We start from the raw sequence: 18,947 nt of genomic DNA, 5'->3' as shown, positions 1-18,947 counted from the left end.
GTCACACTGTGGACAGGAGACAGACCCCGCCGAGGCGTGGAGTTCCCAAGTCAGTTCTCTAGAGTATTTACCCTGGTCCAGGGAGCCTTCTCCTACCCTTCAGTCAGAAAAGTCTATGGTCTGAGACTACACTTCGTGAGAACAGTACTTCCTAAACATTCTTGGCCATCAGGCCCCCATTTCAGAAGCCAATCAAGACCTGAGGATGAAAAAGTTCCTGGCAGAGCTGAGACAAAAAAGAGAGAGAGAAAGAGAGAGAGAGAGAGAAGCCCAGAGGACAGACACTGAAAATCCCAGTGCTCTGTAGGCAGGGATCAAATCCTTGGAATGTTTCCCCCTTTACTGGAGGTTTCCACTTAAGTGGAAACTTCATTAAAAGTGTGACTCAATTCAAAGAGGGGCATGGAGGATGTGACACTATGAAAATATCAGTGTTGGATTTGGCGATGATTCTGAGAAAATGCCTCCCAAGCCTTCAGACATTTGCACACAGGATGATGTACAAGGAGATGTTGGCAGGAAGGAATTACATCATCAAATACATTATGACCTACTAGGGGCCTGATGCATAAAGATGCATTAGGCCTGATGCAAGAATGGGCCTTCCTTCCCCTGGCTGCCAGCACTGCATTTGCTCCAGTCACCTTTCTACCTTCGCCGCCTTTCCACCTTCCCACACTGCCCAGAGACCCAAATGGCTGGGGTGGTGCAAAACGCCTTCATTGTCACCATGGCGACAATGCAAGCGCCCTGCCCCCGCTGCTCAGCATCTGCACATGCATATTAACCCGGCATATTTGTTGGGTTAATTTGCATATCCACTCCTGATTGGCTAGTGAGCATCATGAAGGTATGGTCAATTTGCATCTTTCTCTTTTATTAGTATAGATAATGGTAGCAAAACTTTTCTAGTCCTGCCCGCCTTCTGTAGTTCCACCATGCTGTGTACCTGCATTTAAACTTGGATAGACAATCAGTATTTCCAATCTGTGAGTCCAAAACAAGCCTCGTTTCCCATTACCCCAACCTGTTCCTTCAGATGTCTTTCCAACTTAGTTAATACTACTACCCCCACTCAGTGCCTCAAGCAAAAAAAACTTAGCAGTTGCCCTTGATTTCTCTCTCTCCCTCACCCCTAAGATTCCCTGTCTCTCTTCGGTGAGGTCAGATCTGCCTTCAAAATACATCTCTAATCTGTTCCTTTCTCTTCACCCCTTCTCCCCCCACCCTTATAAGACTATAGATGCCACCAGCTCCTGCATGAGCTACTGCTATTGCCTCCCTCCAGTTCTCAAGCCAGCCAGCAGGAGCTTTTCACAATGTGAAATGTAAACCCAAACTGTGGTCTCATTGCTTCACTGGCTTCCCAGTACTCTTGGAATAAACTCTTGACATGACTTGTAAGATCTTGTGAGATCTGGCTGCTGACTTCTCTAATCGCTGCCTCTGGAGAGATTCTTCTCCTAGCAGCTTCCCAACCACCTGGCCTCTTTTCTGATACTTTAATGCATCAGAAAGCCTCTGGGCTTTGCAGATGCTGTTCCCTCTGCCTAAAGTGCTCTTGGATCAGCTATTCTCAAGAATAGTTTGTTTTTCTCATCCTTGAACTCCTATCCAAATATGCTCACCTCAGAAAAGCTTGCTCCCTGAGTTTCTCAGCCTCAGCACTATTGACATTTGAGGCAGAATTGTCCTCTGTTATGGGGGCCTCCCTGTGTGTTGTGTGATGTTTAACAGCATCCCTGGCTTCTGCCCACTAGATGCCCTTAGCACTTTCCTCCAAGTTGTGACTATCAAGGGCATCTTAAGACATTGCCAAATGTCCCCTGGGGAGGGGATGGAACAAGTTGCCTACAGTTAAGAGCATTTGCCATCTAAAGTTTCCCCTGACAGCTGTGCTTTATCTCTTTGCCCTTTTGGCTTCTTGCATATACTTAGCATTCTCTGTAATTGTGTTGTCAGGATGTCCTCAAGAATGTAATCTCCATGAGTACAAGAACTTTGACTATCTCTTATTCATAGGCTGAACCCCCAGAACTTAGGAGAGTGCCTAGAAGAATGTTCACTAGATATTCACTGAATGAATAAATAAATAATAATTGGTATTAATTAAATGCTTACCATGAGCCTAGCAATGTGCTAAGCACTGTTTATTTCTTAGCTCATTTAATGCAGGTAATACTTCTGTCCCCATTTTGGGGTATGAAAAAGTGAGATTCAGAGAGATCCAATCAGAAAGCAAGCAAGGGACAGAACCAGGATTCCAACTCTTGAGTTCACTTAACTGCTGGGCTGTATTGTCTTATCTCCGTTGATGAAAATATCAACCACACAACCACCCAAACTGGAAGCTTTGAATTGGTCTTGACTCTCTTCTGCTTTTATTTCTATCGGTCTTTCAGTCCCATTAAATTTGACCACATAAAAGCTACCAGATTCAGCACTCATCTCTGTGCTGATGCTATTGAATTCATGGAGGGCCCCATCAATTCATGGTTGGGACTAGGAATAGCCTCCTAAATCTGGTCTCCACACTGCCAGCCTCTATCCACTCTACACTTCTATATGGGCACCAGTGTTCACTTCTCCATCAGTTTGGGTTATACTCTGCTTTGGAAAATGTCTGTTGGTTTCCTGGTACTTATTACAAGATAAAGTCCAAACTATGTTATGTGGCCTTGGGTATGTGATTAGATCTCATTGAACCTCAGTTTTTCATCTATAAGAATGGGAATATGGAAATAACCTTTCAGAGATGTATTTAGGATTCAGTGGGACAAGGTGTGTAATGGCGTATAATAGACTAGAGGCCCAGAGCATGACATTCATGCACTCACTCAGTGGAGTTGAGGTTGAGGGGTTTCCTCAGCCTAGCATGCTGCTCCACCCATCAATAGATGAAATTCATTTCTCCTTCCAGTAAAGTCTAGGCTGCCCTGGTAATTCATCAACAGAATGACAGTGGAGGTGATACTGTGCCAGTTCTGTACCTAGCCCTTTTGAGGCCTGGCAGCTTTCACTTTTGCTCTTAGAAGCAGCCACCATGCTATGAAGACACTTGGACTATACTGCTGAATGATAAGATATTACCTAAAAAGAAAGAAGGGGGTGAGGCCCCAGAAACATGGGGAAAACTTCTCAGACCTCAGTCCCAGTCCAGATAGCCAAAACAGCAGCTGAGTGAAAGACACCAGCTAATGCCACATGAAGCAGAAGAATAACCCTGCTGAACCCTGCCTCAATTTTTAATCCACAGAGGTATGAAAAATAATAAATTGTGGGTTTAAGCCACTAAGTTTGGGGATTATTTGTTAAAAAGCAATATATGAAAGAAACGCACTTATTGCTGGTGGCAATGCACAGAGGTACAGCCACTTTGGAAGACAGTTTGATGGTTTCTTACTAAACTAAACATAAAATCCAGCAATGGCATTCCTTGGTATTTATAAAAAGGAATAAAAAAACTTGTCTATAGAAAAACCTGCACACATGTTTATAGCAACTTTATTCATAATAGCCCAAACTTTGAAACAACCATGATGACCTTCAGTAAGTGAATGGATAAATAACCTTTGGAATATCATTCATTGCTAAAAAGAACTGAACTATCAAGCCATGAAAAGACATGGAAGAAACTTAAATGAATATATAATTAAGTGAAAGGAACCAACCTGAAAATGCTACACAGTAGATGATTATGACTATATGACCTTCTGGAAAAAGCAAAACTATGGAGACAGTAAAAAGATCGGTGGTTGTCAGGGGTTTGAAGGGAGGGAGTGATGAATAGATAGAGCACAGAGGATTTTTAGGCAGTGAAACTATATGTATGATACTATAATGGTGGACCCGTGTCATTATAATTTTGGCCAAACCCACAGAATGTACAACACCAAGAATAAATCCTAATGTAAATTATGGACTTTGGATGATAATAATGTGTCAGTGTAGGTTCATCTGTCATAACAAATGTACCACTCTGGTGGGGATGTTGATAATGGGGGATGCCAGGCATGTGTGGACAGGGGTATATGGGAAATTTCTTTAGCTTCTGCTAACTATTTATCTGAACCTAAAAGTGGTCTAAAAAGTAAGTCTTAAAAACAAACAAACAAAAGAAGCAGGTGGGAATTTGAATACAGGTAGGCCTGACACATATAGGCAAGCTGGTAAGAAAGGTCGCCAAATAGGGAAACCCAAGGTCATGAATGAATTAAGCTTAATAACTGCCCCAGGCTTACCTTCTAGCCTCTCAGCCCAGGCTCTCCCCTTCACCCTCTACAACCCAACCATGCTGTGCTTCTCTCAGGCCTAGTCCTTGCTCCTTCTGGTCCTCTGTCAGCCACTTTTAGGTCTCAAATTTGCTTCTTTTGCAAACCTTTTTTTTTTTTTTTTTTTTTTTTTTTTTTGCTATGCCCACAATTCCAGCATATATCAGAGCATTACCCTTGTTAGTCTAATGACCTTATATCTCCATGGGGTGATTAATTAATTAATGGAGGGAAGGGAAAGCACTTACAGCAGAATGCTAACTAATTACTGAAGAAGGAATAATGGAAGTAGAAAAGTACTATTTGCAGCCATCATAGTAATAACTGGTTCTGGCCCGAATCATCAATAGATGCTAAAAGGAGTGGGTGAAAGTTCAGTGAAGTAGAGGATACTTGCACATCCTCAGAGCATATGCCCTAAAATTATTTGTTAACTATAAAAAAAGATGTACAAGTAATTGTATAATAGATAAACCTGGCACACATCATCTCTTTAATCAGGTGAGCCAAGTTAAAACCAATGGTGATGGAACAAACCCTTGTAGTACACCTACTAGGAAGGGGAAACCACCAGCTGTGGAATAAACTGGCAAAAAATGTATAACCTGAATCTAATCAGGAGACATTCACAACTTGTGTATAAGTTTGAAATGATTTCAGAATAAAAAGTTGGAAAAATAAAAGAAAATACCAGACATTTGGTGAATGAAATACAAGGTGAGGTGACTACACATTCGCAAGATGGGCTAAAATGAAAAACAGGACATACCAAGCGTTAGTAAAGAGGTAGAGCATCTGGAACTTGCTTACACTATTGGAAGGAGTGTAAACTGTCACAATCACTTAAGAAAACTATTTGGCAGTGTCTGCTAAAGTTGAACAGAGCCTTACCCTATGACTTATGCTGACGTATAGACCTATAATATGCATAGACATGCACATCCTGCAAAAGATGTGCATTACATTGCACTATGCCCATGGTCGGCAAACTGCAGTTCATCCATGGATGAACTCCAATTGGCAAATCATGAAATATATGCTATCATGAAGGGCTATTGCCACACAGCCCTCATTTTCACAAATGAGAAACTGATGTCCAGAGAGGTTAAGCAAATTGCACAGTGTCACACAGCCAGGAAGTGGCTGATAACTCAAACCCAGGCAATCCAGCTGCCTGCACAGTCTGCATCCCTAGGTGTGATGTTCCACTGAGTCTTAATGAGGAGCCCTTTGATGTAATAGGATCTTCTTCATTCCTTCATCAAAGGGCCTCCTCAATAAACTCGGGATGTTAGGAATTATGCAAATGAGCTGAAAGAATCAGAGACTTCGCTAATACAGATGGAGAGAGGAACTCAGTGCCAAAGTGAAATGTGATAATGAGACTGATCTTAATGTCACTTCTCAGTCCTCATTTGAAAAATTAAGATCTGAGAGGGGGAGGAATAAAACCCATCCCAACCATAAAAGGCAGGGTGGATACTCAGGAGATAAGATGGTCAAAGAAGTGCTAATGATCCAATTAAGAGATGGAAAGCAGCGCTGTGATCCTGGTTCCAATTACCGTAGACTCTGAGCCCTGTAGCATCTTCATTGCTGCGATAGAGAGTGCAGGGGGAAATTGATGGCTTGATTTCATTTTCTTTCACCTGTGGCAGACAACTTTTTGAATTATTAATCTGTGTTTTCTTGGCGGTATGTTTGGTCTTCCATTCCAAAAAGATCTCAGGGATTTTTTTTTTTTTCCAAGCAGAACTCAGGATAGGTCCCTCTGGAAGCTGAACTCCAGGCTCAGGGCCCCTCAGCCTTACCACAGGGTCTTGGGCTCCAAGCTTGAAAAAGCAGCAGAAAGTCTGCAGGTCACATGATCTCAGCAGTGGGTCTCCTACAAATGCTCAACTCAACAGATACTGAATGAACTCTAGAGGTGAAGAAGCTCAATACTGACTGTAAAAATAATTATATATATACATACACACACACATACAACCTCACAGTTTGAGGGTTTGGAGTGAGTTGAGTTGAAGTAAGAAAAATAGTGATATTACTTTCACTTCTGAGTCTGAGGATTTAGATGTGTATCTCCTGCATAGAAAATCCTTGGAAACCACCTGTATGGACTCCAAAGAGCATTTATTTGCACTGAGGAAAATCACTTGGATGGAAAGAACATTATTGCCCTTGCTTTTCCCAGCGCCTACTTAATAATTCCCAGAACCCGTTCTGCTGTGACAAGAAAGGCTGGATTTGACTACACATTCCCTCTTCTTGACCTTGGGGTCCAACTGCTCATGAATTCCTGATGCTCGTATTTTCGTCAGGCAGAGCTGTTTTTAAGATGACTCGAGCCTTAACAAAACGGAATTAAATATTCAACCGAGAGGCTCTTCCTCCTGTGAGTAAAGATATGATTGAAAGTTGTGGGTGACTGCTGTTATCATCACATGTTATAAGGCAGGTGTATCAAGCCAGGATATTTAAATTTACCTGGAAGCCTACTGTTAGTGCTACCAGGGGCGGCACAGAACCAGTGAGACACAGAATTGGGTAAAATATGAGAGTCATCTTGGAAGCTGCAGCCATTAGCCCAGATGTGTACAAGGCTTGTAGCGATGATAATTACACATCATTAGTGCACTTGCAGGATGAGATCCCCTCTTCCAGCAGGAGAGGAAAATCCGCCCAGTGTGGCTAAATACACAGCATCCTGGTGGCAATCCATCACCATCCGGCCACTGGGAAAAGTACATCCTTCCCCAGCAACTTTTCCTGCAGGCACGAGGATTCTGGAACCTTCAGCGAAGGGTAACTGGCTAGCAGAGATCATGGCTGTTGTCTGGATCCCAGAAGGGTAACTGGCTAGCAGAGATCATGGCTGTTGTCTGGCATAAGCAGAGTGTCAGAGCTGGGGAGCAGAAGAGGATGTCCTGATTAAAAATGAGGAGTGTCAGTAGGTGCATGTGAATATCATTTGCAAACCGTCTCTCATGTGAAACCTTCATGCTGAGGGAAGTAAAGGGTCTTGGATCTGCAAGGCAGAGTTTCTCTGGCATTTTTGACTCGATGTAGGTATTTGTGTGAGTGAGCTAAGCAGCCTCCATCTATGTAAAGCCACCATCCGAATATTGAAATTGTAGCATCAACTATGTAGGGATTCAACTCATTGAACAGAGCTAGATGGTGAGAATTTGAGAGTTTGAGAGCCACAGGACTATGTTGACAATGGGTTGCTAAGTTTGGGTGCTCTAGACAGGCAAGATTTGAGTCCCTAAACCCTCATTTATTGACTGTGTGACCTTGTGTAAATGACTTTACCCCCTGAAATTCCATTTCTTTATCAATAAAATTATAATCTCTCCCAATAGATTATTGGGAAGATTCAGTGAGATATTCATGTCATAGCACAAGGCATGTGCCCTACATAGAACATACTCACAAACATTAGCTGTCATTTTTTTTTCTTTTAAAAAAATATTTATTGTTTAAAGTATTACATATTTCCCCTCTTTCCCCCATTGACCCCTTCTTGCCCACCCACCACCTGCCCCAGGCCTTCACCCTATTGTCTATGGGTTATGCATATATGCATACAAGTTCATTGGTTGATCTCTTCCCACCCACATACCCACTCCCACCTTCCCTTTGAGATTCAACAATCTGTTCCATGCTTCTTTCTATATCTCTGGGTCTATTTTGTTCATCAGATTCTACATATGAGTGAGATCATGCGATACTTGTCTTTCTGGCTTATTTTGCTTAGCATAATACTCTCCAGGTCCTTCTATGATGTCTGAAAGGGTAAGAGATCCTTCTTTTTTTTACTACTGCATAGTATTCTATAGTGTAGATGTACCACAGCTTTTTTATCCTTTCATCTGCTGATGGGCATTTGGGCTGTTTTCAGATCTTAGTTTAGCTGTCATTCTTACTGAGGCATATATGACATTATAAGAAACATATATTTGGTGTCTGCCGTCAGTTCCTGACATAGATCTCCTCAGCCCCTTGGAATTTTCTGGGTGATAGAAGCATCTTTTGTCCTAATGAGATAACTCTTGGTGGGATCCTAGGCACCTTCAGGATGGGGGCTGGTCACCAAGAAGACCACATTTCAGCCCCATCCCCCATTCTCCAGGGAGACGGAGTTAATGATCAGTGATACCTATGTGATGAAGTCTCCATAAAGATCCTTAAACAATGGTGTGTGAGAGATCTCTGGTTGGTGAACACATCCGCGTGTCAGGAGGGTGACACACCCAACTCTACAGGGACAGGAGCTCCTGTACTCAGGACCTTCTAGACTTTTCCCTGGGCACCTCTTCCTCAGGCTACTCACCTGCAATATCTTTAGAATAAACCAGCTGGCATAAGTGAAGTGTTTTCCTGAGTCCTGTGAGCTATTTGTACAGAAAGGGGTTGTAGAAACCTCTAATACATATCAGTTGTCAGAAGTACAGGTGACAGCCTGGGACTTGGAATTGGTATGTAAAGTTGGGGTAGGGGCGAGCAGTCTTGTGGGACTGAGCCCTTCACCTGTGGAATCTGCTCTCACTCAGGGCAGTCAGCATCAGAACTGAATTGTGGGACACCCAGCAGGTGTCTGGAGAACTGGGGAAGAGGTTGGGGTTGGGGAAATTCACACACACTTGCTGTCAGAAGTCTTCTGTGAGTAGAGAGAGTTTTCCTTGGAAGTGCTGTCCAGCCAGCTGGTGGCTCTGTCAATATGGAAAACACCAAGACAAAAGGAAAGGTGTGGCCACCAAAGAGCAAACTTAAGCGTGCCCTGAGCACCTCTAAGCCTCAGCTTGAGGGGCAAATGAGGCTGTGAATAGTAACAATTCTTTCCTGGCTCTTGACTTCCAATGTAAGATCCAGGGCCTCTGGACCCACCTTCACATTTCACATGGTCCCTTGAGAAAAGTTCTTTTGGATTCTCCTTGCAGCCCTCCCTGAAGGAATGTTAAAAAACCAGTCCATGGGGCCAGGTAAGAGGCAGACATTACAACAGAAGCCAAGGTTTACTGAACACATACTCTGTGCAGGGAAGAAGGCTAAGCTGCCTTGGATGCACTATCACGCTGAGCCCTCAGAATGATGAGAGGAGGTTAGTAGTAATTGTCCTCATTTTGTAAATGTGAAAAAGGAGCCCCAGAAGTTTAAGTAACGGGCCTAACATAAGAGAGACAAGAAGTGAGGCCAAGAATGTCTGTCCCCAAAACAGCCATCTTTATGTCGTTCTCCCAAGGTATCTTCTCAATTGTCCTTACCACTCTATCCTCACCATGGACATCTACCCATTCAGGCAGATACTTGATGGGTCCATACAACAGATTTAGATGCCTTGGATCCAAGTGGGAGCCACAATTAGGCTCAGAATGAACCACCACGTCCCCTGACATAAATCAGGGCATTCATAAGCAATGGAGAAATTGCAAATGAGCTCAGAGCCCAATGGCTTGCCCCAGATCAAAAATATGCCATTAAAAAAAGTTAATAGACTTAGAGCAGTCTACTGGGTAGAGAGGCCATTAATATATGATAAATAATGGTAGTGAGCTGGGTGAGAGCAAGCTCATAAATTCTCACTTGCTTATTAAGGGAGGTATCTCCTGGACTCACATTTATAATGTATATGCCTGCATACAGATGAATAATAAATGTATGTTTTCCTTAAATATCAAATACTGGCTGCTCTTTCCCCCCGATGCAGGAAAGTGAAATCATAAAGGAACGAATTAAGATTCTGTTTACCTTCCCATTATCAAAGAGAATACTTCATAGCTGGAAGGGAATTTTGAGATCCACTATCTGTTCCTTTTGCCTCTGAGAAAACTTCCAGTGTGGGCCACATCAGGATTTCGAATGATTTGAAATTCAAACACACCAGTGGAGCACAAGCACATTTTAATTTACTGCTTACCACTGACAGCTCTAATCAAGGTACGAGTCTTCTGTTCAAAGCCAACAACTGATTAGCCTTACTGATGAATGGACTCAGAATCTTAATTCATAGACTCCAGCTTCAGGCCGTCGCTGCTATTTCAGGCCTGAACGTGCACAGTTATCCTCCATGTTACAAAGCAGTATTGATGTTTGGCATCATCGGCTGGAGCACTGATTGGCCTACCTTTTGAAGAGAGGTATTTTTTAAGGTCATTTGAAACGATTAGGATTGTACGTGCCAACCCCAGATAATCAGAATAAAGATGGTCTGTAGGATGATGAAGGAAACCATGGATGAGTTGGCGAAAACCCAGAGCAAAGAGCCACAATTCCTTGGTCTGTAGAGAAGCTTCTTCTCCAACATGGCGCCTAAGCCATCGAGCAGAAGAGACTAAGGGGACTGTCTGGTGGAGAGGACCGAGGGCAGCCTTCTAGATCCTGGCCGTACCAGTGTGGGGTGAGGAAAGCAGTTGGGAGCCCCCAATCTCCTAAGAAGGGCATGTAAGTGGCTGTGAGAACCAGGAAACCAAAAATGTCCTCATGGTTGGGGACCAGAATGTGGATGCATTGGCCTGAAATCCACAGGCTGCTGAAATCAATGGTCAGCAGCAGGAGAAGCAAAGGGGACAGATAGCTACGCACAGGTGAGGATAACAAAGATGATACTTCTCCCTGTGCCTGGCATGTCCCAATACTAAGCCTTCACTAAACACCAGGAATGTCAAGCAGACCTGGGGAAAAGTCTAGAAAGGAATACAAAAGAGAGAGAAATCTGAGTCAACTGAGTAGGATCCAAAAGAGACTGACCCTAAACTAGAAGTAACTTCATTTCCCGCCATTCCATTTTCCAATGTGTCATGGAAGTAGATGCTTGAGAGTGAAAGTAAACTCCTGTTATATAGGAAAATAAAGCTCCATTTCACACATCTGAGTTTTGTGACTGTGAATTTAACTACTGCATAAGATATGCTCTAATTCAGTAACTAGCTTAATAACTCTTGGCTGTAACTTGGCTGTAACAGTACCTATTATAGGTACTGTTTCTTTTGTTATTATTATTATACTGTGAACCCTGGAAGCAAGTACAGCATCTTCTGTTTCTGTATCTCCAATGTTTATCACAAAATAGTTTCGTCAGCTCACATGTGTTGATTAAATAACTCAAAACCTGAATTTATTCCAACAAACACAGGTTCCATCGTTTGTGGAACCTGGTGTCCAGGTGGCACTTGCACTTGCGTTGCTGAGTGACGAATGAGAGAAAGCTGGCAACCAGTGTTAGACATGTAGCACAAGTAAAAAATAAATTGCTATTGTGCCAAGCCAAAAAGTAGATTTCGGGGTTACTTGTTACCACAGCACAACCCAGCCCATTCTGACTGATACAAATGAATATGTGAAATGCATTTAGAAGAGAGAACCTGGTCTGTGACATGCCCTTTATATCTTTTATGAATTTAATTCTCATTATTTGTATTTTATAGCCAATGAATCTGAAACTCTGTGATGTTGTATGATTCAAGGCCAAGGTCAGTAAAAAACAAGACCACCTGAGTCAAGAATCCTAGAATTTCTATTACATTGGGAACTGCCCCCACTTTAAGGCCTTCTTATACCACTTTTGCCTTGATTTTCATAGGAAAGCTCGCTACTTGATTTATATTGCCATTCACTTCTCCAGTTTAAAGTAAGTAAGGTTTGGAATGAGGTACCAGGAAAGACAGATGACAGCTGGGAGAAATCAGAGTAGGATGGGAAAATCATTACTGTAAATTTTGGGGTATATGTCACCAGTAGGGGCAGTCAGTGTCACGTGCCAGAAAACCCCAATGGTGAAATAAACAGTGTCCTATTTGTCTGCAGGCTGAAATGGAATAAAAAAGAAAGGCAGAAGTCTTGGCAAGGATATGAAGCAACTGGAGCTCCCACACATTGTTGGGGGAGTGTAAAATACTTCAATCCCACTGCAAAGCCATTCGGCATAAAGCAATTTCCCATAAAACTAAATACACCCCTGCCCTATGACCCCTCGGTCTCAGTTCTAGAACAGTACTCAAGGGGCACGAGCATCTATGTCCACAAAACAATTTTTATGAGGATGTTCAGAGAAGCCTAATTCATGATAGTCCTATCCTGGAAATAATTCAAAGGGCTATGAACAGGAAAATAGATCACTGAGACATATTCATGCAACATAATACTAATCATCAACAAAGAAGAATGAACTATGGAAAAATCACGTGGATGGTTTTCAAAAACATGATTTGAGAAGCTAGACACAAAGAAAGTCCACTGTGCGAGTCAATGTATGTGAACAGCAAACACAGACAAGGCTCACCTGCAGCCACTGAGGTCACAAGGCGGTTGCATCCAAGGGTACAGGGTGCTGGCCGGGAAGGTCATGAGGGATTTTTCTGAGATGATGAAAACATTCTGTAACTAGATCTGGATGGTGGTTACACGAGGCAAGTACCTCTACAGAAACCCTCTAGTCTGCATGCTTCAGATCTGTGCATTTTACTGTACATAAGCCATGCCTCCAAATAGGCAAAAATCATATTGGGGAGCCCTCATTCGGCAGCTGAGGGGCATGGTTCTGAGCAAGAACAAAGTAAGTGATGGTGTCCCCCCAAGACTGAGGGTGGGGATTCCTAAGTGTTAGGGAATCGCTAAAGTGGCTTTTTAGAAAGCCAGGAAAAGGAGAGCGAATGTAACTCCTGCCAGAGAGGGGAAAGCAAGTTTAACTGGCTCATAACCAGAGCATTTAGCTTCCCAGCCAGTCTCCACGGCTTGCTGCTGTGTGGCCCTGGGCGAGTCACCCTCCCCCTCCCCCGCCCTCCGTGAGACTCTGTAGCTCCCGCTCCTCCACACAGTTCTGGTGAGGATTAAATGAGAAAATAGGTGTAATTGGAAAGCCTCCTAGAGATCAACGGTGTGGTTAACTCAGCTAGCTTTCCGGCTGTTCGGTCAGAGGCTGCGGATGCAGAGACTGAGCCAAGTGGGAAGACAGGCCCGCTTTCAGGAATAAGTTCTTGGGTCCCCAGCTGGGAGCTGCCCTCACTCACGGACACCATGGCTGTTCAGATGGAGTGAGGTGGAAACCGAGGTGCAATGACCCAGCAAAGTCTGGAGCCGGGAAGGAGAGCATTAAGACTCTTTACAGAGAAGAAAGCAGCAGGTCTGGGACTGAATTCCAAGGAGGGTGGTCTTACAGCAGGGGTGGGGAACGTCCAGCCCTCGGGCCACATGAGGCCCTTGAAATCATCCGGTCTGGCCTGCCAAGGCATTAGGGTCATGAAATGTGTGATCACATGCAGCAGGCTAACTTTTAAGTTGATAATTTTGTATGGCCCTTGAAGGATGTTATAAATATCCAAACAGCCCTTGTCAGAAAAAAGGTTCTCCACCCCTGACTAAGAGGCTGAATTCACCATGCTGCCTAAAATAGAGTTTTCTTGTATCTTCTTCCCACAAGGTATAAACTCACTCTCTCTCTCTCTCTCTCTCTCTCTCTCTCTCTCTCTCTCTCTCTCTCTCTCTCTCTCTCTCTCTCTCTCTCTCTCTCTCTCTCTCTCTCTCTCTCTCTCTCTCTCTCTCTCTCTCAGTTTGGGGACTTGACACAGAATGTAGGATGTGACATCTAAAATCTAGCTTTGATCTTATTTCACATTGACCCCCAGAGTTCTTCCTCTCTCACTTCCCTAGGCCAGTCCTACCCAGAAGCATCCATCCCCTTTTGAAATTCCGTGTGTGTCAGGTTTCTTCAGGCAACAAGGGAAATCAAGAGGGCCATTATGCTAACTGGGTGGTAGAAGCTCTAGAAGGACAGTCACAAGTCTGGGTCTGGTCCTAGCCTGCCCCTCCCCTGCTGAGTGACATTGGTTAAGTCACTTCATCTCCCACAACCTCAGCTTCTCTACCTGTGTAATCAGGGCCTAAAGAAAGTAATTCTAGCACAGATAATTTCTGATTTTCTCTTTCAGAAACAGTTATTGTAGCAGTAGGAACCTGGGAAGTGAAACAATTACCCAAAAGACTCAATTATAGGATATTTTCAATCATTGTTCAACAAACATTTTTCTTTAGAGCTGTAAATTGAGATAACAACAATGGAACAAGATGTTTACTTTCTGCAGGAAAGTTGCAGTCCAGTGAGGACCAACAGAATGCATACTTGTCACACACACACACACACACACACACACACACACACACACATATCCTTCCAGCCTGTATGATATACATATATGCATTCCTTTTTTAAAAGCTGGATCTTATAATATATACTATTTTTAATCTGCTCATTTTTCACTTAATGCATTATGAACATCTTCCTAGGAAGTGAAAGTTTAATAATCTTCATACTATTCCATTAAATGAATGTACCATAATGTCTTTGTCCTCACCTGAGGACAGGTTTATTGATTGTAGAAAGAGAAGAAGGTAGAGAGAAACATCAACATGAGAGAGAAACATTCATCCCACACATGCCCCAACCCAAAACCTAGGTATGTGCCTTAACTGGGAATCGAACCAGCAACCTTCTGGTGTAGGGATCGACATACCAACCAACGGAGACACCTGGCCAGGGCATACCATGATTTTTTAAATGAAGACTTTAAATGTGGACCCTTAGGTTGCTTCCAATTTTCCTTGCCACTGTTAACAACTTTGTGATGAATATATTTGTAGCTAACATACTGCACATATCCTTCTTTATTTTTCCAGAATGAATTTCTAGCAGTGAAATTGTTGAGCCAAAATCACACAGATTTTAAAGGTTTTGGATACACCAGGCTAGCTTTTTTTCTCCCAGAAGTTTCTGCTGATTTTCAATTCCACCAGCACTACACAAATTTTCCAATTACTCCCACAGTCCCCCCGTCGGCAGGCATCACTCCTTACTTTATGTATCAGTTATACTTATTTTTGGCTTTTCAAAATTTCTTGTTTGTGTCTTTGCCTTTTATATCAGTTTGAAAGATCTCTTTATATATTCAAGACACTGTCATTCTGGTCCATCGTGCACGATACAAATATTTTCCCGTTTAAATGAGTATTTTTCATTCACATAGGATTTTTAAAACTGGTTTTCTCAGAGAAAGATTAGTCTGGTTATTTAAAGTTTCAGCCTGTGGTTTCCCATCAGAAAGTCCTTCCTTACCATTTGATTTTTAAAATAGTCTCTCTCATATTGTTTATCCAGATGCCTTCTAGTTTTAAATATTTAAATCCTTATTCAAATGAGTTGCTTCCGAAATCTAATGGAGATGAAAAGGACAGGTTTCAATCTTTACTTTTTATACTCTTGCAATACTGGTCTTGGGGCTTTTTTGCAATGAGCAACATATAATTGCTTTATATTTTTTGTGACCTAAACTTTTAGAATTTAAACAATCATGGAACATGTATCGTGTTGAATGGGCTCTTATTTTGATAAGGTAGGGGTGGAACTTTGGTTGGTTTTCTAAATGGTTCATCAGATGCCCTGTCACCCATTTCTTCACTCTAAGCTGAGATTTGGGGAACAGGAAAGGTAAGTCAGGTGAGCAAGATGAAGACATTCAAGAGAGGGAAGCAGGATGTGCAGAGAGGTAAGAAAATAGCCAGGGTGCTCAGGAAATTCCAGCGCAATTCAGGTGACTAGAGTAAAAGGTGTGGAGAGAGCTCTCTCCATTTCTGAGGGAATTTGGGGGGAATGCAATTTTTAAAATTCAGAATTTAACAATCAATAGTTTCATTATTTCTAATGACGGTTTACACCTTCTAAAATTCATAACTATCAACTTTTGCTATATTTGCTCTATCTTCTTTTAATAAAAGAAATAAAACATTACAGAGAAGGTTAAGGTTCCCTTTGATCATCATTTCCCATTCCAGTCTCCTTATGTTCATGTGTTTGGAATGGTCCCACTTATGTTCCAATAAGTTATATATTTGTGTGTGTGTGTGTGTGAGTGTGTGTGAGTGTGTGTGTGTGTGTGTGTTAAGAAAGGTTTGGTGCAAGTAAAAGAAACCCCAATATAAAGGGAATAAGGGTTTTTAAAAGATAAATATTCATTTCTATTTCATATAGAAGTCTTGGTAAATAGTTTATTCCTGATATGGCTTCTTAATGATGTCAAGAACCCAGCTTCCTTCTATCTTGTAGCTCCCCCATCCATGGATTCCATTCTAAAATTTACTCCTTGGCTGTTCTAGCTCCTATCGTCACCTTCACATTCCAACCAACAGGAAGAATAGAGGGGTAAAGAAGAAATATGAGGAGAAGAGGAAGGTGTTGTGAGTTAAATATGACTGCCAAAGATAAGTTGTAGTCCTGGCCCCCATGTCTGTCCACGAACCTTAGTTGGAAATGGGGGTTTTGTGAGTGTTAATCAGGTTAAGATGAGGTCATACTCAACTAGTGTGGGTCCTAATTCAATACGTCTAGTGTCCCTATAAGAAGAGGAGAGACACAAACTCAGACACACAGGAGAGAATATTCTGTGAAGACTGAGGCAGATTCTGGAGTGGTGGGTCTACAAGCCAACGATTGACCAGAATTGCCAACAACAGAAGCCAGGAGAAAGCTGGGAACAGCTTTTGCCCGAGAGCCACCAAGACAGCATGCCATGCTGACAGGACTTCGTGCCTTCTCCACCACGAAGAAAATAACCATCTGTTGCTTAAAGCCACTCCATGCATGCTGGTTTGTTACGGCAGCCTATGAAACCAACACAGAAAGCCACAGGAGGAAGAGGAAGAAAAGGGGAGTGGAAGCGTTCTAGGGCTCTTCTCACTTGCCCTTAGAGAGGTTCCTGGAAGCTGCCAAGCGACAGGGCTCACAGCGCACTGAGCAGCATGAGACACGGTCACGCCTGGCCAGGAAAGCTTGATTCTGGATTTCCCTGGGCCCACCTTAAGTTTTTATTACAGTGGGGGAAATGGAAAAATGCTGGGATTTTAAAAACTGACATGAATGACATCAACAATGGCTTTCTTCTTACAGCCTTTTTTTTTTTTTTTAAACTCATTTGTTTGAGGAATTTGTCCAGATTGAAACATGTAGCCCTAAATCACTATACTTAAGGCTGATATCCTCTCTACTATGCATGTACATCACTACTTCCCTTCTAAATAATGATAGTATTTTTTCACTTTCCTTCTCTTATGAAGAGAGCTGCAGTAAATGTGGTCCTAGCTTGTTGCACATATGTGGGAGAGTTTATCTACAGTGTCTACCTGAGGTGGAACGTTTAGAAGGCAGCATGGATACATTTTCATTTAAAAGATATTTCCAAATTGTTATCCCCAAAGGTTGTGCAAATGTATATACTCTCTTCTGCAGTATATCTCATTTTACTCATTATTTTTAAGTTTTGGGTGAAATAAAATGTACCTATTTGGAGCATAGGATTAATAAGTCTTGAGCAATATATGTCCCCATGTAAACACTACCACAATCAACACATAGAACATTTCTATCAGATAAATAATTCCTTCACGCATCGTAGAACAGTTTTAAGCCAATAATGGGTTTGAAAATTTAGATGGAATGGGAGATTTTCTTTAAAAATAACTTAGCAAAACTGACACAAGAGACAACAGAAAATATAAATGCTCCTATAGTTAATAATGACATTGAATCTGCAGTTATAATCTATCACACACACACACACACACACACACACACACACACAAACTCCACACCTGCAGGGTTTTATCATGAATTCTTTTGAGCATTTAGAAAATAAATAATTCCAACCTAACAAAATTCTCAAATTAATATATCAATTCAATATGATCTCACTTTAAAGTCCCAGCATGCTTTTCTCCTTGTGTAAAGAAACTACATCATCCTAAAATGCATACAGAATGCAAAGGGTCAGCAGAGTAAAGATCACCTTGATGAGAACAGGGTCAGAGGGAGGCTGTCAGGGATGTCAGCCATGTTCTAGGACTTGATCAGGCGGTGGTCTCCTAGGGAACTTGGTAAAAATTCAGTGAGCTGTTGCATTGCTATCCTGCTGTACTACACGTTAATAAAATATTTACCAAACAAAGCGACCACCACGACAAAAACTCTCTCCTTGCTGGGGGCCCAGGTTCCCCGGAAACTGCCTATTGTTTGTACATGGCACTCTGGTGAGACATCCTGCAGCGGGTCAGAGTATGAGAGCCGCGTCAGCCAGGCCCAGCTTCAGACCTGGCCCTGCCTCGGGAGTTGCTGCAACGCCTTTGGAAATGGCTTGGTGGCATCCAGCAGTGGCCACATCCCCGGCCAATGACAAGCAATGAATCCTCAAGGCACATACTCAGCGTAAGTGACCTGCATATGTGGAGCCACTCAGGTTCTATGGACTGACCATCTGTGGGCAAGTTGTTTCACCCCTTGGAGTTTTAGCTCCCACATCTGTAAAAGGGACATCGTAACACCTACAGCGACCTCACAGACTTGTGTGCTGCCTAAGACCAGCATCTAGCATTTAGCAGGTGTTCCATAAATGGTAGCTGATATTTCTGTTTGGCTTTTAAATAAAGATGCCATCACAAATGACCTAATCTATAACAATAAAAGTGTGATATGTTAATTAGACCAGACGTCCATCTGGATGAAGTCGGGGCTGCGAGGGAAGCCTGTGCTGGCAGCCGGGGGAAGAAAGACCTACTTTTTTTTTTTTTTTTCTAATATATTTTATTGATTTTTTACAGAGAGGAAGGGAGAGGGACAGAGAGCTAGAAACATCGAAG

This window comes from Pipistrellus kuhlii, unplaced genomic scaffold, assembly GCF_014108245.1.
Source record: "Pipistrellus kuhlii isolate mPipKuh1 unplaced genomic scaffold, mPipKuh1.p scaffold_m20_p_4, whole genome shotgun sequence".
Taxonomy (NCBI): domain Eukaryota; kingdom Metazoa; phylum Chordata; class Mammalia; order Chiroptera; family Vespertilionidae; genus Pipistrellus; species Pipistrellus kuhlii.
This window is presented reverse-complemented; position numbering follows the sequence as displayed.